This window comes from Stegodyphus dumicola, chromosome 1 (genome assembly GCF_044657685.1).
Source record: "Stegodyphus dumicola isolate Sdum_Otavi_A_Nest chromosome 1, ASM4465768v1".
Classification (NCBI taxonomy): Eukaryota; Metazoa; Arthropoda; class Arachnida; order Araneae; family Eresidae; genus Stegodyphus; species Stegodyphus dumicola.
The window spans coordinates 168,192,609-168,220,141 of NC_140768.1; positions in this window are offsets into that span (position 1 = coordinate 168,192,609).

Here is a 27,533-nt window from a genome sequence, read left to right on the forward strand (position 1 = left end):
GTTAGTTAATAAGAATTTATTTCCTAAACAGTATTGATGAATTGATTATATTCCTCCTAAGTTTAATTAAAGTAGAATTATTTGAAAAGTGTGCATCTATACTGGTAAAGTTTAGTATAAGAACTTTAAAACTTAAAAAGGATGGAGATAATATATAAAGTGGGTACATTAGGTAAGAGATAAATAGCGCTAATAGCTGCTATTTAGCATGTCAAATATTGTATGAACTTAAATCCATTTAGTGCGAATACAAGTTATTATTACTTGCGCAATTGCTGCAAAGTTAGTTAACAATAATTTATTTCCTAAACAGTATTGACGAATTGATTACATTATCTCCTAAGTTTAATTAAAGTAGAATTATTTTAAAAGTGTGCATCTATACTTGTAAAGTTTTTGTATAAGAACTTTAAAACTTAAAAAGGATGGACATAATATATAAAGTGGGTACATTAGGTAAGAGAAAAATAGCGCTAATAGCTGCTATTTAGCATATCAAATGTTGTATGAACTTAAATCCATTTAGTGCGAATACAAGTTATTATTACTTGCGCAATTGCTGCAAAGTTAGTTAATAAGAATTTATTTCCTAAACAGTATTGATGAATTGATTATATTCCTCCTAAGTTTAATTAAAGTAGAATTATTTGAAAAGTGTGCATCTATACTGGTAAAGTTTAGTATAAGAACTTTAAAACTTAAAAAGGATGGAGATAATATATAAAGTGGGTACATTAGGTAAGAGATAAATAGCGCTAATAGCTGCTATTTAGCATGTCAAATATTGTATGAACTTAAATCCATTTAGTGCGAATACAAGTTATTATTACTTGCGCAATTGCTGCAAAGTTAGTTAACAATAATTTATTTCCTAAACAGTATTGACGAATTGATTACATTATCTCCTAAGTTTAATTAAAGTAGAATTATTTTAAAAGTGTGCATCTATACTTGTAAAGTTTTTGTATAAGAACTTTAAAACTTAAAAAGGATGGACATAATATATAAAGTGGGTACATTAGGTAAGAGATAAATAGCGCTAATAGCTGCTATTTAGCATATCAAATGTTGTATGAACTTAAATCCATTTAGTGCGAATACAAGTTATTATTACTTGCGCAATTGCTGCAAAGTTAGTTAATAAGAATTTATTTCCTAAACAGTATTGATGAATTGATTATATTCCTCCTAAGTTTAATTAAAGCAGAATTATTTTAAAAGTGTGCATCTATACTGGTAAAGTTTAGTATAAGAACTTTAAAACTTAAAAAGGATGGAGATAATATATAAAGTGGGTACATTAGGTAAGAGATAAATAGCGCTAATAGCTGCTATTTAGCATATCAAATGTTGTATGAACTTAAATCCATTTAGTGCGAATACAAGTTATTATTACTTGCGCAATTGCTGCAAAGTTAGTTAATAATAATTTATTTCCTAAACAGTATTGATGAATTGATTATATTATCTCCTAAGTTTAATTAAAGTAGAATTATTTTAAAAGTGTGCATCTATACTGGTAAAGTTTAGTATAAGAACTTTAAAACTTAAAAAGGATGGAGATAATATATAAAGTGGGTACATTAGGTAAGAGATAAATAGCGCTAATAGCTGCTATTTAGCATATCAAATGTTGTATGAACTTAAATCCATTTAGTGCGAATACAAGTTATTATTCCTTGCGCAATTGCTGCAAAGTTAGTTAATAATAATTTATTTCCTAAACAGTATTGATGAATTGATTATATTATCTCCTAAGTTTAATTAAAGTAGAATTATTTTAAAAGTGTGCATCTATACTGGTAAAGTTTTTGTATAAGAACTTTAAAACTTAAAAAAATGGAGATAATATATAAAGTGGGTACATTACGTAAGAGATAAATAGCGCTAATCGCTGCTATTTAGCATATCAAATGTTGTATGAACTTAAATCCATTTAGTGCGAATACAAGTTATTATTACTTGCGCAATTGCTGCAAAGTTAGTTAATAATAATTTATTTCCTAAACAGTATTGATGAATTGATTATATTATCTCCTAAGTTTAATTAAAGTAGAATTATTTTAAAAGTGTGCATCTATACTGGTAATGTTTTTGTATAAGAACTTTAAAACTTAAAAAGTATGGAGATAATATATAAAGTGGGTACATTAGGTAAGAGATAAATAGCGCTAATAGCTGCTATTTAGCATATCAAATGTTGTATGAACTTAAATCCATTATTGCGAATACAAGTTATTATTACTTGCGCAATTGCTGCAAAGTTAGTTAATAATAATTTATTTCCTAAACAGTATTGATGAATTGATTATATTATCTCCTAAGTTTAATTAAAGTAGAATTATTTTAAAAGTGTGCATCTATACTGGTAAAGTTTTTGTATAAAAACTTTAAAACTTAAAAAGGATGGACATAATATATAAAGTGGGTATGTTAGGTAAGAGATAAATAGCGCTAATAGCTGCTATTTAGCATATCAAATGTTGTATGAACTTAAATCCATTTAGTGCGAATACAAGTTATTATTACTTGCGCAATTGCTGCAAAGTTAGTTAATAAGAATTTATTTCCTAAACAGTATTGATGAATTGATTATATTCCTCCTAAGTTTAATTAAAGCAGAATTATTTTAAAAGTGTGCATCTATACTGGTAAAGTTTAGTATAAGAACTTTAAAACTTAAAAAGGATGGAGATAATATATAAAGTGGGTACATTAGGTAAGAGATAAATAGCGCTAATAGCTGCTATTTAGCATATCAAATGTTGTATGAACTTAAATCCATTTAGTGCGAATACAAGTTATTATTACTTGCGCAATTGCTGCAAAGTTAGTTAATAATAATTTATTTCCTAAACAGTATTGATGAATTGATTATATTATCTCCTAAGTTTAATTAAAGTAGAATTATTTTAAAAGTGTGCATCTATACTGGTAAAGTTTAGTATAAGAACTTTAAAACTTAAAAAGGATGGAGATAATATATAAAGTGGGTACATTAGGTAAGAGATAAATAGCGCTAATAGCTGCTATTTAGCATATCAAATGTTGTATGAACTTAAATCCATTTAGTGCGAATACAAGTTATTATTACTTGCGCAATTGCTGCAAAGTTAGTTAATAATAATTTATTTCCTAAACAGTATTGATGAATTGATTATATTATCTCCTAAGTTTAATTAAAGTAGAATTATTTTAAAAGTGTGCATCTATACTGGTAAAGTTTAGTATAAGAACTTTAAAACTTAAAAAGGATTGAGATAATATATAAAGTGGGTACATTAGGTAAGAGATAAATAGCGCTAATAGCTGCTATTTAGCATATCAAATGTTGTATGAACTTAAATCCATTTAGTGCGAATACAAGTTATTATTCCTTGCGCAATTGCTGCAAAGTTAGTTAATAATAATTTATTTCCTAAACAGTATTGATGAATTGATTATATTATCCTTAAGTTTAATTAAAGTAGAATTATTTTAAAAGTGTGCATCTATACTGGTAAAGTTTTTGTATAAGAACTTTAAAACTTAAAAAAATGGAGATAATATATAAAGTGGGTACATTACGTAAGAGATAAATAGCGCTAATCGCTGCTATTTAGCATATCAAATGTTGTATGAACTTAAATCCATTTAGTGCGAATACAAGTTATTATTACTTGCGCAATTGCTGCAAAGTTAGTTAATAATAATTTATTTCCTAAACAGTATTGATGAATTGATTATATTATCTCCTAAGTTTAATTAAAGTAGAATTATTTTAAAAGTGTGCATCTATACTGGTAATGTTTTTGTATAAGAACTTTAAAACTTAAAAAGTATGGAGATAATATATAAAGTGGGTACATTAGGTAAGAGATAAATAGCGCTAATAGCTGCTATTTAGCATATCAAATGTTGTATGAAATTAAATCCATTATTGCGAATACAAGTTATTATTACTTGCGCAATTGCTGCAAAGTTAGTTAATAATAATTTATTTCCTAAACAGTATTGATGAATTGATTATATTATCTCCTAAGTTTAATTAAAGTAGAATTATTTTAAAAGTGTGCATCTATACTGGTAAAGTTTTTGTATAAAAACTTTAAAACTTAAAAAGGATGGACATAATATATAAAGTGGGTATGTTAGGTAAGAGATAAATAGCGCTAATAGCTGCTATTTAGCATATCAAATGTTGTATGAACTTAAATCCATTTAGTGCGAATACAAGTTATTATTACTTGCGCAATTGCTGCAAAGTTAGTTAATAATAATTTATTTCCTAAACAGTATTGATGAATTGATTATATTATCTCCTAAGTTTAATTAAAGTAGAATTATTTTAAAAGTGCGCATCTATACTGGTAAAGTTTTTGTATAAGAACTTTAAAACTTAAAAAGGATGGAGATAATATATAAAGTGGGTACATTAGGTAAGAGATATATAGCGGTAATAGCTGCTATTTAGCATATCAAATATTGTATGAACTTAAATCCATTTAGTGCGAATACAAGTTATTATTACTTGCGCAATTGCTGCAAAGTTAGTTAACAATAATTTATTTCCTAAACAGTATTGACGAATTGATTACATTATCTCCTAAGTTTAATTAAAGTAGAATTATTTTAAAAGTGTGCATCTATACTTGTAAAGTTTTTGTATAAGAACTTTAAAACTTAAAAAGGATGGACATAATATATAAAGTGGGTACATTAGGTAAGAGATAAATAGCGCTAATAGCTGCTATTTAGCATATCAAATGTTGTATGAACTTAAATCCATTTAGTGCGAATACAAGTTATTATTACTTGCGCAATTGCTGCAAAGTTAGTTAATAAGAATTTATTTCCTAAACAGTATTGATGAATTGATTATATTCCTCCTAAGTTTAATTAAAGCAGAATTATTTTAAAAGTGTGCATCTATACTGGTAAAGTTTAGTATAAGAACTTTAAAACTTAAAAAGGATGGAGATAATATATAAAGTGGGTACATTAGGTAAGAGATAAATAGCGCTAATAGCTGCTATTTAGCATATCAAATGTTGTATGAACTTAAATCCATTTAGTGCGAATACAAGTTATTATTACTTGCGCAATTGCTGCAAAGTTAGTTAATAATAATTTATTTCCTAAACAGTATTGATGAATTGATTATATTATCTCCTAAGTTTAATTAAAGTAGAATTATTTTAAAAGTGTGCATCTATACTGGTAAAGTTTAGTATAAGAACTTTAAAACTTAAAAAGGATGGAGATAATATATAAAGTGGGTACATTACGTAAGAGATAAATAGCGCTAATCGCTGCTATTTAGCATATCAAATGTTGTATGAACTTAAATCCATTTAGTGCGAATACAAGTTATTATTACTTGCGCAATTGCTGCAAAGTTAGTTAATAATAATTTATTTCCTAAACAGTATTGATGAATTGATTATATTATCTCCTAAGTTTAATTAAAGTAGAATTATTTTAAAAGTGTGCATCTATACTGGTAATGTTTTTGTATAAGAACTTTAAAACTTAAAAAGTATGGAGATAATATATAAAGTGGGTACATTAGGTAAGAGATAAATAGCGCTAATAGCTGCTATTTAGCATATCAAATGTTGTATGAACTTAAATCCATTATTGCGAATACAAGTTATTATTACTTGCGCAATTGCTGCAAAGTTAGTTAATAATAATTTATTTCCTAAACAGTATTGATGAATTGATTATATTATCTCCTAAGTTTAATTAAAGTAGAATTATTTTAAAAATGTGCATCTATACTGGTAAAGTTTTTGTATAAGAACTTTAAAACTTAAAAAGAATGGAAATAATATATAAAGTGGGTACATTAGGTAAGAGATATATAGCGGTAATAGCTGCTATTTAGCATATCAAATGTTGTATGAACTTAAATCCATTTAGTGAGAATACAAGTTATTATTACTTGCGCAATTGCTGCAAAGTTAGTTAATAATAATTTATTTCCTAAACAGTATTGATGAATTGATTATATTATCTCCTAAGTTTAATTAAAGTAGAATTATTTTAAAAGTGTTCATCTATACTGGTAAAGTTTAGTATAAGAACTTTAAAACTTAAAAAGGATGGAGATAATATATAAAGTGGGTACATTAGGTAAGAGATAAATAGCGCTAATAGCTGCTATTTAGCATATCAAATGTTGTATGAACTTAAATCCATTTAGTGCGAATACAAGTTATTATTACTTGCGGAATTGCTGCAAAGTTAGTTAATAACAATTTATTTCCTAAACAGTATTGATGAATTGATTATATTATCTCCTAAGTTTAATTAAAGTAGAATTATTTTAAAAGTGCGCATCTATACTGGTAAAGTTTTTGTATAAGAACTTTAAAACTTAAAAAGGATGGAGATAATATATAAAGTGGGTACATTAGGTAAGAGATATATAGCGATAATAGCTGCTATTTAGCATATCAAATATTGTATGAACTTAAATCCATTTAGTGCGAATACAAGTTATTATTACTTGCGCAATTGCTGCAAAGTTAGTTAACAATAATTTATTTCCTAAACAGTATTGACGAATTGATTACATTATCTCCTAAGTTTAATTAAAGTAGAATTATTTTAAAAGTGTGCATCTATACTTGTAAAGTTTTTGTATAAGAACTTTAAAACTTAAAAAGGATGGACATAATATATAAACTGGGTACATTAGGTAAGAGAAAAATAGCGCTAATAGCTGCTATTTAGCATATCAAATGTTGTATGAACTTAAATCCATTTAGTGCGAATACAAGTTATTATTACTTGCGCAAGTGCTGCAAAGTTAGTTAATAAGAATTTATTTCCTAAACAGTATTGATGAATTGATTATATTCCTCCTAAGTTTAATTAAAGTAGAATTATTTGAAAAGTGTGCATCTATACTGGTAAAGTTTAGTATAAGAACTTTAAAACTTAAAAAGGATGGAGATAATATATAAAGTGGGTACATTACGTAAGAGATAAATAGCGCTAATAGCTGCTATTTAGCATATCAAATGTTGTATGAACTTAAATCCATTTAGTGCGAATACAAGTTATTATTACTTGCGGAATTGCTGCAAAGTTAGTTAATAACAATTTATTTCCTAAACAGTATTGATGAATTGATTATATTATCTCCTAAGTTTAATTAAAGTAGAATTATTTTAAAAGTGCGCATCTATACTGGTAAAGTTTTTGTATAAGAACTTTAAAACTTAAAAAGGATGGAGATAATATATAAAGTGGGTACATTAGGTAAGAGATATATAGCGATAATAGCTGCTATTTAGCATATCAAATATTGTATGAACTTAAATCCATTTAGTGCGAATACAAGTTATTATTACTTGCGCAATTGCTGCAAAGTTAGTTAACAATAATTTATTTCCTAAACAGTATTGACGAATTGATTACATTATCTCCTAAGTTTAATTAAAGTAGAATTATTTTAAAAGTGTGCATCTATACTTGTAAAGTTTTTGTATAAGAACTTTAAAACTTAAAAAGGATGGACATAATATATAAAGTGGGTACATTAGGTAAGAGAAAAATAGCGCTAATAGCTGCTATTTAGCATATCAAATGTTGTATGAACTTAAATCCATTTAGTGCGAATACAAGTTATTATTACTTGCGCAATTGCTGCAAAGTTAGTTAATAAGAATTTATTTCCTAAACAGTATTGATGAATTGATTATATTCCTCCTAAGTTTAATTAAAGTAGAATTATTTGAAAAGTGTGCATCTATACTGGTAAAGTTTAGAGTAAGAACTTTAAAACTTAAAAAGGATGGAGATAATATATAAAGTGGGTACATTACGTAAGAGATAAATAGCGCTAATAGCTGCTATTTAGCATATCAAATGTTGTATGAACTTAAATCCATTTAGTGCGAATACAAGTTATTATTACTTGCGCAATTGCTGCAAAGTTAGTTAATAATAATTTATTTCCTAAACAGTATTGACGAATTGATTACATTATCTCCTAAGTTTAATTAAAGTAGAATTATTTTAAAAGTGTGCATCTATACTGGTAAAGTTTAGTATAAGAACTTTAAAACTTAAAAAGGATGGAGATAATATATAAAGTGGGTACATTAGGTAAGAGATAAATAGCGCTAATAGCTGCTATTTAGCATATCAAATGTTGTATGAACTTAAATCCATTTAGTGCGAATACAAGTTATTATTACTTGCGCAATTGCTGCAAAGTTAGTTAACAGTAATTTATTTCCTAAACAGTATTGACGAATTGATTACATTATCTCCTAAGTTTAATTAAAGTAGAATTATTTTAAAAGTGTGCATCTATACTGGTAAAGTTTTTGTATAAAAACTTTAAAACTTAAAAAGGATGGAAAAAATATATAAAGTGGGTACGTTAGGTAAGAGATAAATAGCGCTAATAGCTGCTATTTAGCATATCAAATGTTGTATGAACTTAAATCCATTTAGTGCGAATACAAGTTATTATTACTTGCGCAATTGCTGCAAAGTTAGTTAATAATAATTTATTTCCTAAACAGTATTGATGAATTGATTATATTATCTCCTAAGTTTAATTAAAGTAGAATTATTTTAAAAGTGTGCATCTATACTGGTAAAGTTTTTGTATAAGAACTTTAAAACTTAAAAAGGATGGAGATAATATATAAAGTGGGTACATTAGGTAAGAGATAAATAGCGCTAATAGCTGCTATTTAGCATATCAAATGTTGTATGAACTTAAATCCATTTAGTGCGAATACAAATTATTATTACTTGCGCAATTGCTGCAAAGTTAGTTAACAATAATTTATTTCCTAAACAGTATTGACGAATTGATTACATTATCTCCTAAGTTTAATTAAAGTAGAATTATTTTAAAAGTGTGCATCTATACTGGTAAAGTTTTTGTATAAAAACTTTAAAACTTAAAAAGGATGGACATAATATATAAAGTGGGTACGTTAGGTAAGAGATAAATAGCGCTAATAGCTGCTATTTAGCATATCAAATGTTGTATGAACTTAAATCCATTTAGTGCGAATACAAGTTATTATTACTTGCGCAATTGCTGCAAAGTTAGTTAATAATAATTTATTTCCTAAACAGTATTGATGAATTGAATATATTATCTCCTAAGTTTAATTAAAGTAGAATTATTTTAAAAGTGTGCATCTATACTGGTAAAGTTTTTGTATAAAAACATTAAAACTTAAAAAGGATGGACATAATATATAAAGTGGGTATGTTAGGTAAGAGATAAATAGCGCTAATAGCTGCTATTTAGCATATCAAATGTTGTATGAACTTAAATCCATTTAGTGCGAATACAAGTTATTATTACTTGCGCAATTGCTGCAAAGTTAGTTAATAATAATTTATTTCCTAAACAGTATTGATGAATTGATTATATTATCTCCTAAGTTTACTTAAATTAGAATTATTTTAAAAGTGTGCATCTATACTTGTAAAGTTTTTGTATAAGAACTTTAAAACTTAAAAAGGATGGACATAATATATAAAGTGGGTACATTAGGTAAGAGATAAATAGCGCTAATAGCTGCTATTTAGCATATCAAATGTTGTATGAACTTAAATCCATTTAGTGCGAATACAAGTTATTATTACTTGCGCAATTGCTGCAAAGTTAGTTAATAAGAATTTATTTCCTAAACAGTATTGATGAATTGATTATATTCCTCCTAAGTTTAATTAAAGTAGAATTATTTTAAAAGTGTGCATCTATACTGGTAAAGTTTAGTTTAAGAACTTTAAAACTTAAAAAGGATGGAGATAATATATAAAGTGGGTACATTAGGTAAGAGATAAATAGCGCTAATAGCTGCTATTTAGCATATCAAATGTTGTATGAACTTAAATCCATTTAGTGCGAATACAAGTTATTATTACTTGCGCAATTGCTGCAAAGTTAGTTAATAATAATTTATTTCCTAAACAGTATTGATGAATTGATTATATTATCTCCTAAGTTTAATTAAAGTAGAATTATTTTAAAAGTGTGCATCTATACTGGTAAAGTTTAGTATAAGAACTTTAAAACTTAAAAAGGATGGAGATAATATATAAAGTAGGTACATTAGGTAAGAGATAAATAGCGATAATAGCTGCTATTTAGCATATCAAATGTTGTATGAACTTAAATCCATTTAGTGCGAATACAAGTTATTATTACTTGCGCAATTGCTGCAAAGTTAGTTAATAATAATTTATTTCCTAAACAGTATTGATGTATTGATTATATTATCTCCTAAGTTTAATTAAAGTAGAATTATTTTAAAAGTGTGCATCTATACTGGTAAAGTTTTTGTATAAAAACTTTAAAACTTAAAAAGGATGGACATAATATATAAAGTGGGTACGTTAGGTAAGAGATAAATAGCGCTAATAGCTGCTATTTAGCATATCAAATGTTGTATGAACTTAAATCCATTTAGTGCGAATACAAGTTATTATTACTTGCGCAATTGCTGCAAAGTTAGTTAATAATAATTTATTTCCTAAACAGTATTGATGAAATGAATATATTATCTCCTAAGTTTAATTAAAGTAGAATTATTTTAAAAGTGTGCATCTATACTGGTAAAGTTTTTGTATAAAAACATTAAAACTTAAAAAGGATGGACATAATATATAAAGTGGGTATGTTAGGTAAGAGATAAATAGCGCTAATAGCTGCTATTTAGCATATCAAATGTTGTATGAACTTAAATCCATCTAGTGCGAATACAAGTTATTATTACTTGCGCAATTGCTGCAAAGTTAGTTAATAATAATTTATTTCCTAAACAGTATTGATGTATTGATTATATTATCTCCTAAGTTTAATTAAAGTAGAATTATTTTAAAAGTGTGCATCTATACTGGTAAAGTTTTTGTATAAAAACTTTAAAACTTAAAAAGGATGGACATAATATATAAAGTGGGTACGTTAGGTAAGAGATAAATAGCGCTAATAGCTGCTATTTAGCATATCAAATGTTGTATGAACTTAAATCCATTTAGTGCGAATACAAGTTATTATTACTTGCGCAATTGCTGCAAAGTTAGTTAATAATAATTTATTTCCTAAACAGTATTGATGAATTGAATATATTATCTCCTAAGTTTAATTAAAGTAGAATTATTTTAAAAGTGTGCATCTATACTGGTAAAGTTTTTGTATAAAAACATTAAAACTTAAAAAGGATGGACATAATATATAAAGTGGGTATGTTAGGTAAGAGATAAATAGCGCTAATAGCTGCTATTTAGCATATCAAATGTTGTATGAACTTAAATCCATTTAGTGCGAATACAAGTTATTATTACTTGCGCAATTGCTGCAAAGTTAGTTAATAATAATTTATTTCCTAAACAGTATTGATGAATTGATTATATTATCTCCTAAGTTTACTTAAATTAGAATTATTTTAAAAGTGTGCATCTATACTTGTAAAGTTTTTGTATAAGAACTTTAAAACTTAAAAAGGATGGACATAATATATAAAGTGGGTACATTAGGTAAGAGATAAATAGCGCTAATAGCTGCTATTTAGCATATCAAATGTTGTATGAACTTAAATCCATTTAGTGCGAATACAAGTTATTATTACTTGCGCAATTGCTGCAAAGTTAGTTAATAATAATTTATTTCCTAAACAGTATTGATGAATTGATTATATTATCTCCTAAGTTTAATTAAAGTAGAATTATTTTAAAAGTGTGCATCTATACTGGTAAAGTTTTTGTATAAGAACTTTAAAACTTAAAAAGGATGGAGATAATATATAAAGTGGGTACATTAGGTAAGAGATAAATAGCGCTAATAGCTGCTATTTAGCATATCAAATGTTGTATGAACTTAAATCCATTTAGTGCGAATACAAATTATTATTACTTGCGCAATTGCTGCAAAGTTAGTTAACAATAATTTATTTCCTAAACAGTATTGACGAATTGATTACATTATCTCCTAAGTTTAATTAAAGTAGAATTATTTTAAAAGTGTGCATCTATACTGGTAAAGTTTTTGTATAAAAACTTTAAAACTTAAAAAGGATGGACATAATATATAAAGTGGGTACGTTAGGTAAGAGATAAATAGCGCTAATCGCTGCTATTTAGCATATCAAATGTTGTATGAACTTAAATCCATTTAGTGCGAATACAAGTTATTATTACTTGCGCAATTGCTGCAAAGTTAGTTAATAATAATTTATTTCCTAAACAGTATTGATGAATTGAATATATTATCTCCTAAGTTTAATTAAAGTAGAATTATTTTAAAAGTGTGCATCTATACTGGTAAAGTTTTTGTATAAAAACATTAAAACTTAAAAAGGATGGACATAATATATAAAGTGGGTATGTTAGGTAAGAGATAAATAGCGCTAATAGCTGCTATTTAGCATATCAAATGTTGTATGAACTTAAATCCATTTAGTGCGAATACAAGTTATTATTACTTGCGCAATTGCTGCAAAGTTAGTTAATAATAATTTATTTCCTAAACAGTATTGATGAATTGATTATATTATCTCCTAAGTTTACTTAAATTAGAATTATTTTAAAAGTGTGCATCTATACTTGTAAAGTTTTTGTATAAGAACTTTAAAACTTAAAAAGGATGGACATAATATATAAAGTGGGTACATTAGGTAAGAGATAAATAGCGCTAATAGCTGCTATTTAGCATATCAAATGTTGTATGAACTTAAATCCATTTAGTGCGAATACAAGTTATTATTACTTGCGCAATTGCTGCAAAGTTAGTTAATAAGAATTTATTTCCTAAACAGTATTGATGAATTGATTATATTCCTCCTAAGTTTAATTAAAGTAGAATTATTTTAAAAGTGTGCATCTATACTGGTAAAGTTTAGTTTAAGAACTTTAAAACTTAAAAAGGATGGAGATAATATATAAAGTGGGTACATTAGGTAAGAGATAAATAGCGCTAATAGCTGCTATTTAGCATATCAAATGTTGTATGAACTTAAATCCATTTAGTGCGAATACAAGTTATTATTACTTGCGCAATTGCTGCAAAGTTAGTTAATAATAATTTATTTCCTAAACAGTATTGATGAATTGATTATATTATCTCCTAAGTTTAATTAAAGTAGAATTATTTTAAAAGTGTGCATCTATACTGGTAAAGTTTAGTATAAGAACTTTAAAACTTAAAAAGGATGGAGATAATATATAAAGTAGGTACATTAGGTAAGAGATAAATAGCGATAATAGCTGCTATTTAGCATATCAAATGTTGTATGAACTTAAATCCATTTAGTGCGAATACAAGTTATTATTACTTGCGCAATTGCTGCAAAGTTAGTTAATAATAATTTATTTCCTAAACAGTATTGATGTATTGATTATATTATCTCCTAAGTTTAATTAAAGTAGAATTATTTTAAAAGTGTGCATCTATACTGGTAAAGTTTTTGTATAAAAACTTTAAAACTTAAAAAGGATGGACATAATATATAAAGTGGGTACGTTAGGTAAGAGATAAATAGCGCTAATAGCTGCTATTTAGCATATCAAATGTTGTATGAACTTAAATCCATTTAGTGCGAATACAAGTTATTATTACTTGCGCAATTGCTGCAAAGTTAGTTAATAATAATTTATTTCCTAAACAGTATTGATGAAATGAATATATTATCTCCTAAGTTTAATTAAAGTAGAATTATTTTAAAAGTGTGCATCTATACTGGTAAAGTTTTTGTATAAAAACATTAAAACTTAAAAAGGATGGACATAATATATAAAGTGGGTATGTTATGTAAGAGATAAATAGCGCTAATAGCTGCTATTTAGCATATCAAATGTTGTATGAACTTAAATCCATCTAGTGCGAATACAAGTTATTATTACTTGCGCAATTGCTGCAAAGTTAGTTAATAATAATTTATTTCCTAAACAGTATTGATGTATTGATTATATTATCTCCTAAGTTTAATTAAAGTAGAATTATTTTAAAAGTGTGCATCTATACTGGTAAAGTTTTTGTATAAAAACTTTAAAACTTAAAAAGGATGGACATAATATATAAAGTGGGTACGTTAGGTAAGAGATAAATAGCGCTAATAGCTGCTATTTAGCATATCAAATGTTGTATGAACTTAAATCCATTTAGTGCGAATACAAGTTATTATTACTTGCGCAATTGCTGCAAAGTTAGTTAATAATAATTTATTTCCTAAACAGTATTGATGAATTGAATATATTATCTCCTAAGTTTAATTAAAGTAGAATTATTTTAAAAGTGTGCATCTATACTGGTAAAGTTTTTGTATAAAAACATTAAAACTTAAAAAGGATGGACATAATATATAAAGTGGGTATGTTAGGTAAGAGATAAATAGCGCTAATAGCTGCTATTTAGCATATCAAATGTTGTATGAACTTAAATCCATTTAGTGCGAATACAAGTTATTATTACATGCGCAATTGCTGCAAAGTTAGTTAATAATAATTTATTTCCTAAACAGTATTGATGAATTGATTATATTATCTCCTAAGTTTAATTAAAGTAGAATTATTTTAAAAGTGCGCATCTATACTGGTAAAGTTTTTGTATAAGAACTTTAAAACTTAAAAAGGATGGAGATAATATATAAAGTGGGTACATTAGGTAAGAGATAAATAGCGATAATAGCTGCTATTTAGCATATCAAATGTTGTATGAACTTAAATCCATTTAGTGCGAATACAAGTTATTATTACTTGCGCAATTGTTGCAAAGTTAGTTAATAATAATTTATTTCCTAAACAGTATTGATGAATTGATTACATTATCTCCTAAGTTTAATTAAAGTAGAATTATTTTAAAAGTGTGCATCTATACTGGTAAAGTTTTTGTATAAGAACTTTAAAACTTAAAAAGAATGGAGATAATATATAAAGTGGGTACATTACGTAAGAGATAAATAGCGCTAATCGCTGCTATTTAGCATATCAAATGTTGTATGAACTTAAATCCATTTAGTGCGAATACAAGTTATTATTACTTGCGCAATTGCTGCAAAGTTAGTTAACAATAATTTATTTCCTAAACAGTATTGACGAATTGATTACATTATCTCCTAAGTTTAATTAAAGTAGAATTATTTTAAAAGTGTGCATCTATACTGGTAATGTTTTTGTATAAAAACTTTAAAACTTAAAAAGGATGGACATAATATATAAAGTGGGTACGTTAGGTAAGAGATAAATAGCGCTAATAGCTGCTATTTAGCATATCAAATGTTGTATGAACTTAAATCCATTTAGTGCGAATACAAGTTATTATTACTTGCGCAATTGCTGCAAAGTTAGTTAATAATAATTTATTTCCTAAACAGTATTGATGAATTGATTATATTATCTCCTAAGTTTAATTAAAGTAGAATTATTTTAAAAGTGTGCATCTATACTGGTAAAGTTTAGTATAAGAACTTTAAAACTTAAAAAGGATGGAGATAATATATAAAGTGGGTACATTAGGTAAGAGATAAATAGCGCTAATAGCTGCTATTTAGCATATCAAATGTTGTATGAACTTAAATCCATTTAGTGCGAATACAAGTTATTATTACTTGCGCAATTGCTGCAAAGTTAGTTAATAATAATTTATTTCCTAAACAGTATTGATGAATTGATTATATTATCTCCTAAGTTTAATTAAAGTAGAATTATTTTAAAAGTGTGCATCTATACTGGTAAAGTTTTTGTATAAAAACTTTAAAACTTAAAAAGGATGGACATAATATATAAAGTGGGTACGTTAGGTAAGAGATAAATAGCGCTAATAGCTGCTATTTAGCATATCAAATGTTGTATGAACTTAAATCCATTTAGTGCGAATACAAGTTATTATTACTTGCGCAATTGCTGCAAAGTTAGTTAATAATAATTTATTTCCTAAACTGTATTGATGAATTGATTATATTATCTCCTAAGTTTAATTAAAGTAGAATTATTTTAAAAGTGTGCATCTATACTGGTAAATTTTTTGTATAAAAACTTTAAAACTTAAAAAGGATGGACATAATATATAAAGTGGGTATGTTAGGTAAGAGATAAATAGCGCTAATAGCTGCTATTTAGCATATCAAATGTTGTATGAACTTAAATCCATTTAGTGCGAATACAAGTTATTATTACTTGCGCAATTGCTGCAAAGTTAGTTAATAATAATTTATTTCCTAAACAGTATTGATGAATTGATTATATTATCTCCTAAGTTTAATTAAAGTAGAGTTATTTTAAAAGTGCGCATCTATACTGGTAAACTTTTTGTATAAGAACTTTAAAACTTAAAAAGGATGGAGATAATATATAAAGTGGGTACATTAGGTAAGAGATATATAGCGGTAATAGCTGCTATTTAGCATATCAAATATTGTATGAACTTAAATCCATTTAGTGCGAATACAAGTTATTATTACTTGCGCAATTGCTGCAAAGTTAGTTAACAATAATTTATTTCCTAAACAGTATTGACGAATTGATTACATTATCTCCTAAGTTTAATTAAAGTAGAATTATTTTAAAAGTGTGCATCTATACTTGTAAAGTTTTTGTATAAGAACTTTAAAACTTAAAAAGGATGGACATAATATATAAAGTGGGTACATTAGGTAAGAGATAAATAGCGCTAATAGCTGCTATTTAGCATATCAAATGTTGTATGTACTTAAATCCATTTAGTGCGAATACAAGTTATTATTACTTGCGCAATTGCTGCAAAGTTAGTTAATAAGAATTTATTTCCTAAACAGTATTGATGAATTGATTATATTCCTCCTAAGTTTAATTAAAGTAGAATTATTTTAAAAGTGTGCATCTATACTGGTAAAGTTTAGTTTAAGAAATTTAAAACTTAAAAAGGATGGAGATAATATATAAAGTGGGTACATTAGGTAAGAGATAAATAGCGCTAATAGCTGCTATTTAGCATATCAAATGTTGTATGAACTTAAATCCATTTAGTGCGAATACAAGTTATTATTACTTGCGCAATTGCTGCAAAGTTAGTTAATAATAATTTATTTCCTAAACAGTATTGATGAATTGATTATATTATCTCCTAAGTTTAATTAAAGTAGAATTATTTTAAAAGTGTGCATCTATACTGGTAAAGTTTAGTATAAAAACTTTAAAACTTAAAAAGTATGGAGATAATATATAAAGTGGGTACATTAGGTAAGAGATAAATAGCGATAATAGCTGCTATTTAGCATATCAAATGTTGTATGAACCTAAATCCATTTAGTGCGAATACAAGTTATTATTACTTGCGCAATTGCTGCAAAGTTAGTTAATAATAATTTATTTCCTAAACAGTATTGATGAATTGATTACATTATCTCCTAAGTTTAATTAAAGTAGAATTATTTTAAAAGTGTGCATCTATACTGGTAAAGTTTTTGTATAAGAACTTTAAAACTTAAAAAGAATGGAGATAATATATAAAGTGGGTACATTACGTAAGAGATAAATAGCGCTAATCGCTGCTATTTAGCATATCAAATGTTGTATGAACTTAAATCCATTTAGTGCGAATACAAGTTATTATTACTTGCGCAATTGCTGCAAAGTTAGTTAACAATAATTTATTTCCTAAACAGTATTGACGAATTGATTACATTATCTCCTAAGTTTAATTAAAGTAGAATTATTTTAAAAGTGTGCATCTATACTTGTAATGTTTTTGTATAAAAACTTTAAAACTTAAAAAGGATGGACATAATATATAAAGTGGGTACGTTAGGTAAGAGATAAATAGCGCTAATAGCTGCTATTTAGCATATCAAATGTTGTATGAACTTAAATCCATTTAGTGCGAATACAAGTTATTATTACTTGCGCAATTGCTGCAAAGTTAGTTAATAATAAGTTATTTCCTAAACAGTATTGATGAATTGATTATATTATCTCCTAAGTTTAATTAAAGTAGAATTATTTTAAAAGTGTGCATCTATACTGGTAAAGTTTAGTATAAGAACTTTAAAACTTAAAAAGGATGGAGATAATATATAAAGTGGGTACATTAGGTAAGAGATAAATAGCGCTAATAGCTGCTATTTAGCATATCAAATGTTGTATGAACTTAAATCCATTTAGTGCGAATACAAGTTATTATTACTTGCGCAATTGCTGCAAAGTTAGTTAATAATAATTTATTTCCTAAACAGTATTGATGAATTGATTATATTATCTCCTAAGTTTAATTAAAGTAGAATTATTTTAAAAGTGTGCATCTATACTGGTAAAGTTTTTGTATAAAAACTTTAAAACTTAAAAAGGATGGACATAATATATAAAGTGGGTACGTTAGGTAAGAGATAAATAGCGCTAATAGCTGCTATTTAGCATATCAAATGTTGTATGAACTTAAATCCATTTAGTGCGAATACAAGTTATTATTACTTGCGCAATTGCTGCAAAGTTAGTTAATAATAATTTATTTCCTAAACAGTATTGATGAATTGATTATATTATCTCCTAAGTTTAATTAAAGTAGAATTATTTTAAAAGTGTGCATCTATACTGGTAAAGTTTTTGTATAAAAACTTTAAAACTTAAAAAGGATGGACATAATATATAAAGTGGGTACATTAGGTAAGAGATATATAGCGGTAATAGCTGCTATTTAGCATATCAAATATTGTATGAACTTAAATCCATTTAGTGCGAATACAAGTTATTATTACTTGCGCAATTGCTGCAAAGTTAGTTAATAAGAATTTATTTCCTAAACAGTATTGATGAATTGATTATATTCCTCCTAAGTTTAATTAAAGCAGAATTATTTTAAAAGTGTGCATCTATACTGGTAAAGTTTAGTATAAGAACTTTAAAACTTAAAAAGGATGGAGATAATATATAAAGTGGGTACAATAGGTAAGAGATAAATAGCGCTAATAGCTGCTATTTAGCATATCAAATGTTGTATGAACTTAAATCCATTTAGTGCGAATACAAGTTATTATTACTTGCGCAATTGCTGCAAAGTTAGTTAATAATAATTTATTTCCTAAACAGTATTGATGAATTGATTATATTATCTCCTAAGTTTAATTAAAGTAGGATTATTTTAAAAGTGTGCATCTATACTGGTAAAGTTTAGTATAAGAACTTTAAAACTTAAAAAGGATGGAGATAATATATAAAGTGGGTACATTAGGTAAGAGATAAATAGCGCTAATAGCTGCTATTTAGCATATCAAATGTTGTATGAACTTAAATCCATTTAGTGCGAATACAAGTTATTATTACTTGCGCAATTGCTGCAAAGTTAGTTAATAATAATTTATTTCCTAAACAGTATTGATGAAATGATTATATTATCTCCTAAGTTTAATTAAAGTAGAATTATTTTAAAAGTGTGCATCTATACTGGTAAAGTTTTTGTATAAGAACTTTAAAACTTAAAAAAATGGAGATAATATATAAAGTGGGTACATTACGTAAGAGATAAATAGCGCTAATCGCTGCTATTTAGCATATCAAATGTTGTATGAACTTAAATCCATTTAGTGCGAATACAAGTTATTATTACTTGCGCAATTGCTGCAAAGTTAGTTAATAATAATTTATTTCCTAAACAGTATTGATGAATTGATTATATTATCTCCTAAGTTTAATTAAAGTAGAATTATTTTAAAAGTGTGCATCTATACTGGTAATGTTTTTGTATAAGAACTTTAAAACTTAAAAAGGATGGAGATAATATATAAAGTGGGTACATTAGGTAAGAGATAAATAGCGCTAATAGCTGCTATTTAGCATATCAAATGTTGTATGAACTTAAATCCATTATTGCGAATACAAGTTATTATTACTTGCGCAATTGCTGCAAAGTTAGTTAATAATAATTTATTTCCTAAACAGTATTGATGAATTGATTATATTATCTCCTAAGTTTAATTAAAGTAGAATTATTTTAAAAGTGTGCATCTATACTGGTAAAGTTTTTGTATAAGAACATTAAAACTTAAAAAGGATGGAGATAATATATAAAGTGGGTACAATAGGTAAGAGATAAATAGCGATAATAGCTGCTATTAAGCGTATCAAATGTTGTATGAACTTAAATCCATTTAGTGCGAATACAAGTTATTATTACTTGCGCAATTGCTGCAAAGTTAGTTAATAATAATTTATTTCCTAAACAGTATTGATGAATTGATTATATTATCTCCTAAGTTTAATTAAAGTAGAATTATTTTAAAAATGTGCATCTATACTGGTAAAGTTTTTGTATAAGAACTTTAAAACTTAAAAAGGATGGAAATAATATATAAAGTGGGTACATTAGGTAAGAGATATATAGCGGTAATAGCTGCTATTTAGCATATCAAATGTTGTATGAACTTAAATCCATTTAGTGCGAATACAAGTTATTATTACTTGCGCAATTGCTGCAAATTTAGTTAACAATAATTTATTTCCTAAACAGTATTGACGAATTGATTACATTATCTCCTAAGTTTAATTAAAGTAGAATTATTTTAAAAGTGTGCATCTATACTGGTAAAGTTTTTGTATAAAAACTTTAAAACTTAAAAAGGATGGACATAATATATAAAGTGGGTACATTAGGTAAGAGATAAATAGCGCTAATAGCTGCTATTTAGCATATCAAATGTTGTATGAACTTAAATCCATTTAGTGCGAATACAAGTTATTATTACTTGCGCAATTGCTGCAAAGTTAGTTAATAATAATTTATTTCCTAAACAGTATTGATGAATTGATTATATTTTCTCCTAAGTTTAATTAAAGTAGAATTATTTTAAAAGTGTGCATCTATACTGGTAAAGTTTAGTATAAGAACTTTAAAACTTAAAAAGGATGGAGATAATATATAAAGTGGGTACATTAGGTAAGAGATAAATAGCGCTAATAGCTGCTATTTAGCATATCAAATGTTGGATGAACTTAAATCCATTTAGTGCGAATACAAGTTATTATTACTTGCGGAATTGCTGCAAAGTTAGTTAATAATAATTTATTTCCTAAACAGTATTGATGAATTGATTATATTATCTCCTAAGTTTAATTAAAGTAGAATTATTTTAAAAGTGTGCATCTATACTGGTAAAGTTTTTGTATAAGAACTTTAAAACTTAAAAAGGATGGAGATAATATATAAAGTGGGTACAATAGGTAAGAGATAAATAGCGCTAATAGCTGCTATTAAGCATATCAAATGTTGTATGAACTTAAATCCATTTAGTGCGAATACAAGTTATTATTACTTGCGCAATTGCTGCAAAGTTAGTTAATAATAATTTATTTCCTAAACAGTATTGATGAATTGATTATATTATCTCCTAAGTTTAATTAAAGTAGAATTATTTTAAAAGTGTGCATCTATACTGGTAAAGTTTTTGTATAAGAACTTTAAAACTTAAAAAGGATGGAGATAATATATAAAGTGGGTACATTAGGTAAGAGATAAATAGCGCTAATAGCTGCTATTTAGCATATCAAATGTTGTATGAACCTAAATCCATTTAGTGCGAATACAAGTTATTATTACTTGCGCAATTGCTGCAAAGTTAGTTAATAATAATTTATTTCCTAAACAGTATTGATGAATTGATTACATTATCTCCTAAGTTTAATTAAAGTAGAATTATTTTAAAAGTGTGCATCTATACTGGTAAAGTTTAGTATAAGAACTTTAAAACTTAAAAAGGATGGAGATAATATATAAAGTGGGTACATTAGGTAAGAGATAAATAGCGCTAATAGCTGCTATTTAGCATATCAAATGTTGTATGAACTTAAATCCATTTAGTGCGAATACAAGTTATTATTACTTGCGGAATTGCTGCAAAGTTAGTTAATAATAATTTATTTCCTAAACAGTATTGATGAATTGATTATATTATCTCCTAAGTTTAATTAAAGTAGAATTATTTTAAAAGTGTGCATCTATACTGGTAAAGTTTTTGTATAAAAACTTTAAAACTTAAAAAGGATGGACATAATATATAAAGTGGGTACGTTAGGTAAGAGATAAATAGCGCTAATAGCTGCTATTTAGCATATCAAATGTTGTATGAACTTAAATCCATTTAGTGCGAATACAAGTTATTATTACTTGCGCAATTGCTGCAAAGTTAGTTAACAATAATTTATTTCCTAAACAGTATTGACGAATTGATTACATTATCTCCTAAGTTTAATTAAAGTAGAATTATTTTAAAAGTGTGCATCTATACTTGTAAAGTTTTTGTATAAGAACTTTAAAACTTAAAAAGGATGGACATAATATATAAAGTGGGTACATTAGGTAAGAGATAAATAGCGCTAATAGCTGCTATTTAGCATATCAAATGTTGTATGAACTTAAATCCATTTAGTGCGAATAAAAGTTATTGTTACTTGCGCAATTGCTGCAAAGTTAGTTAATAATAATTTATTTCCTAAACAGTATTGATGAATTGATTATATTATCTCCTAAGTTTAATTAAAGTAGAATTATTTTAAAAGTGTGCATCTATACTGGTAAAGTTTAGTATAAGAACTTTAAAACTTAAAAAGGATGGAGATAATATATAAAGTGGGTACATTAGGTAAGAGATAAATAGCGATAATAGCTGCTATTTAGCATATCAAATGTTGTATGAACCTAAATCCATTTAGTGCGAATACAAGTTATTATTACTTGCGCAATTGCTGCAAAGTTAGTTAATAATAATTTATTTCCTAAACAGTATTGATGAATTGATTACATTATCTCCTAAGTTTAATTAAAGTAGAATTATTTTAAAAGTGTGCATCTATACTGGTAAAGTTTTTGTATAAGAACTTTAAAACTTAAAAAGAATGGAGATAATATATAAAGTGGGTACATTACGTAAGAGATAAATAGCGCTAATCGCTGCTATTTAGCATATCAAATGTTGTATGAACTTAAATCCATTTAGTGCGAATACAAGTTATTATTACTTGCGCAATTGCTGCAAAGTTAGTTAACAATAATTTATTTCCTAAACAGTATTGACGAATTGATTACATTATCTCCTAAGTTTAATTAAAGTAGAATTATTTTAAAAGTGTGCATCTATACTGGTAATGTTTTTGTATAAAAACTTTAAAACTTAAAAAGGATGGACATAATATATAAAGTGGGTACGTTAGGTAAGAGATAAATAGCGCTAATAGCTGCTATTTAGCATATCAAATGTTGTATGAACTTAAATCCATTTAGTGCGAATACAAGTTATTATTACTTGCGCAATTGCTGCAAAGTAAGTTAATAATAATTTATTTCCTAAACAGTATTGATGAATTGATTATATTATCTCCTAAGTTTAATTAAAGTAGAATTATTTTAAAAGTGTGCATCTATACTGGTAAAGTTTAGTATAAGAACTTTAAAACTTAAAAAGGATGGAGATACTATATAAAGTGGGTACATTAGGTAAGAGATAAATAGCGCTAATAGCTGCTATTTAGCATATCAAATGTTGTATGAACTTAAATCCATTTAGTGCGAATACAAGTTATTATTACTTGCGCAATTGCTGCAAAGTTAGTTAATAATAATTTATTTCCTAAACAGTATTGATGAATTGATTATATTATCTCCTAAGTTTAATTAAAGTAGAATTATTTTAAAAGTGTGCATCTATACTGGTAAAGTTTTTGTATAAAAACTTTAAAACTTAAAAAGGATGGACATAATATATAAAGTGGGTACGTTAGGTAAGAGATAAATAGCGCTAATAGCTGCTATTTAGCATATCAAATGTTGTATGAACTTAAATCCATTTAGTGCGAATACAAGTTATTATTACTTGCGCAATTGCTGCAAAGTTAGTTAATAATAATTTATTTCCTAAACAGTATTGATGAATTGATTATATTATCTCCTAAGTTTAATTAAAGTAGAATTATTTTAAAAGTGTGCATCTATACTGGTAAAGTTTTTGTATAAAAACTTTAAAACTTAAAAAGGATGGACATAATATATAAAGTGGGTATGTTAGGTAAGAGATAAATAGCGCTAATAGCTGCTATTTAGCATATCAAATGTTGTATGAACTTAAATCCATTTAGTGCGAATACAAGTTATTATTACTTGCGCAATTGCTGCAAAGTTAGTTAATAATAATTTATTTCCTAAACAGTATTGATGAATTGATTATATTATCTCCTAAGTTTAATTAAAGTAGAGTTATTTTAAAAGTGCGCATCTATACTGGTAAAGTTTTTGTATAAGAACTTTAAAACTTAAAAAGGATGGAGATAATATATAAAGTGGGTACATTAGGTAAGAGATATATAGCGGTAATAGCTGCTATTTAGCATATCAAATATTGTATGAACTTAAATCCATTTAGTGCGAATACAAGTTATTATTACTTGCGCAATTGCTGCAAAGTTAGTTAACAATAATTTATTTCCTAAACACTATTGACGAATTGATTACATTATCTCCTAAGTTTAATTAAAGTAGAATTATTTTAAAAGTGTGCATCTATACTTGTAAAGTTTTTGTATAAGAACTTTAAAACTTAAAAAGGATGGACATAATATATAAAGTGGGTACATTAGGTAAGAGATAAATAGCGCTAATAGCTGCTATTTAGCATATCAAATGTTGTATGAACTTAAATCCATTTAGTGGGAATACAAGTTATTATTACTTGCGCAATTGCTGCAAAGTTAGTTAATAATAATTTATTTCCTAAACAGTATTGACGAATTGATTACATTATCTCCTAAGTTTAATTAAAGTAGAATTATTTTAAAAGTGTGCATCTATACTGGTAAAGTTTAGTATAAGAACTTTAAAACTTAAAAAGGATGGAGATAATATATAAAGTGGGTACATTAGGTAAGAGATAAATAGCGCTAATAGCTGCTATTTAGCATATCAAATGTTGTATGAACTTAAATCCATTTAGTGCGAATACAAGTTATTATTACTTGCGCAATTGCTGCAAAGTTAGTTAACAGTAATTTATTTCCTAAACAGTATTGACGAATTGATTACATTATCTCCTAAGTTTAATTAAAGTAGAATTATTTTAAAAGTGTGCATCTATACTGGTAAAGTTTTTGTATAAAAACTTTAAAACTTAAAAAGGATGGAAAAAATATATAAAGTGGGTACGTTAGGTAAGAGATAAATAGCGCTAATAGCTGCTATTTAGCATATCAAATGTTGTATGAACTTAAATCCATTTAGTGCGAATACAAGTTATTATTACTTGCGCAATTGCTGCAAAGTTAGTTAATAATAATTTATTTCCTAAACAGTATTGATGAATTGATTATATTATCTCCTAAGTTTAATTAAAGTAGAATTATTTTAAAAGTGTGCATCTATACTGGTAAAGTTTTTGTATAAGAACTTTAAAACTTAAAAAGGATGGAGATAATATATAAAGTGGGTACATTAGGTAAGAGATAAATAGCGCTAATAGCTGCTATTTAGCATATCAAATGTTGTATGAACTTAAATCCATTTAGTGCGAATACAAATTATTATTACTTGCGCAATTGGAGCAAAGTTAGTTAACAATAATTTATTTCCTAAACAGTATTGACGAATTGATTACATTATCTCCTAAGTTTAATTAAAGTAGAATTATTTTAAAAGTGTGCATCTATACTGGTAAAGTTTTTGTATAAAAACTTTAAAACTTAAAAAGGATGGACATAATATATAAAGTGGGTACGTTAGGTAAGAGATAAATAGCGCTAATAGCTGCTATTTAGCATATCAAATGTTGTATGAACTTAAATCCATTTAGTGCGAATACAAGTTATTATTACTTGCGCAATTGCTGCAAAGTTAGTTAATAATAATTTATTTCCTAAACAGTATTGATGAATTGAATATATTATCTCCTAAGTTTAATTAAAGTAGAATTATTTTAAAAGTGTGCATCTATACTGGTAAAGTTTTTGTATAAAAACATTAAAACTTAAAAAGGATGGACATAATATATAAAGTGGGTATGTTAGGTAAGAGATAAATAGCGCTAATAGCTGCTATTTAGCATATCAAATGTTGTATGAACTTAAATCCATTTAGTGCGAATACAAGTTATTATTACTTGCGCAATTGCTGCAAAGTTAGTTAATAATAATTTATTTCCTAAACAGTATTGATGAATTGATTATATTATCTCCTAAGTTTAATTAAAGTAGAATTATTTTAAAAGTGCGCATCTATACTGGTAAAGTTTTTGTATAAGAACTTTAAAACTTAAAAAGGATGGAGATAATATATAAAGTGGGTACATTAGGTAAGAGATATATAGCGGTAATAGCTGCTATTTAGCATATCAAATATTGTATGAACTTAAATCCATTTAGTGCGAATACAATTTATTATTACTTGCGCAATTGCTGCAAAGTTAGTTAAAAATAATTTATTTCCTAAACAGTATTGACGAATTGATTACATTATCTCCTAAGTTTACTTAAATTAGAATTATTTTAAAAGTGTGCATCTATACTTGTAAAGTTTTTGTATAAGAACTTTAAAACTTAAAAAGGATGGACATAATATATAAAGTGGGTACATTAGGTAAGAGATAAATAGCGCTAATAGCTGCTATTTAGCATATCAAATGTTGTATGAACTTAAATCCATTTAGTGCGAATACAAGTTATTATTACTTGCGCAATTGCTGCAAAGTTAGTTAATAATAATTTATTTCCTAAACAGTATTGATGAATTGAATATATTATCTCCTAAGTTTAATTAAAGTAGAATTATTTTAAAAGTGTGCATCTATACTGGTAAAGTTTTTGTATAAAAACATTAAAACTCTAAAAGGATGGACATAATATATAAAGTGGGTATGTTAGGTAAGAGATAAATAGCGCTAATAGCTGCTATTTAGCATATCAAATGTTGTATGAACTTAAATCCATTTAGTGCGAATACAAGTTATTATTACTTGCGCAATTGCTGCAAAGTTAGTTAATAATAATTTATTTCCTAAACAGTATTGATGTATTGATTATATTATCTCCTAAGTTTAATTAAAGTAGAATTATTTTAAAAGTGTGCATCTATACTGGTAAAGTTTTTGTATAAAAACTTTAAAACTTAAAAAGGATGGACATAATATATAAAGTGGGTACGTTAGGTAAGAGATAAATAGCGCTAATAGCTGCTATTTAGCATATCAAATGTTGTATGAACTTAAATCCATTTAGTGCGAATACAAGTTATTATTACTTGCGCAATTGCTGCAAAGTTAGTTAATAATAATTTATTTCCTAAACAGTATTGATGAATTGAATATATTATCTCCTAAGTTTAATTAAAGTAGAATTATTTTAAAAGTGTGCATCTATACTGGTAAAGTTTTTGTATAAAAACATTAAAACTTAAAAAGGATGGACATAATATATAAAGTGGGTATGTTAGGTAAGAGATAAATAGCGCTAATAGCTGCTATTTAGCATATCAAATGTTGTATGAACTTAAATCCATTTAGTGCGAATACAAGTTATTATTACTTGCGCAATTGCTGCAAAGTTAGTTAATAATAATTTATTTCCTAAACAGT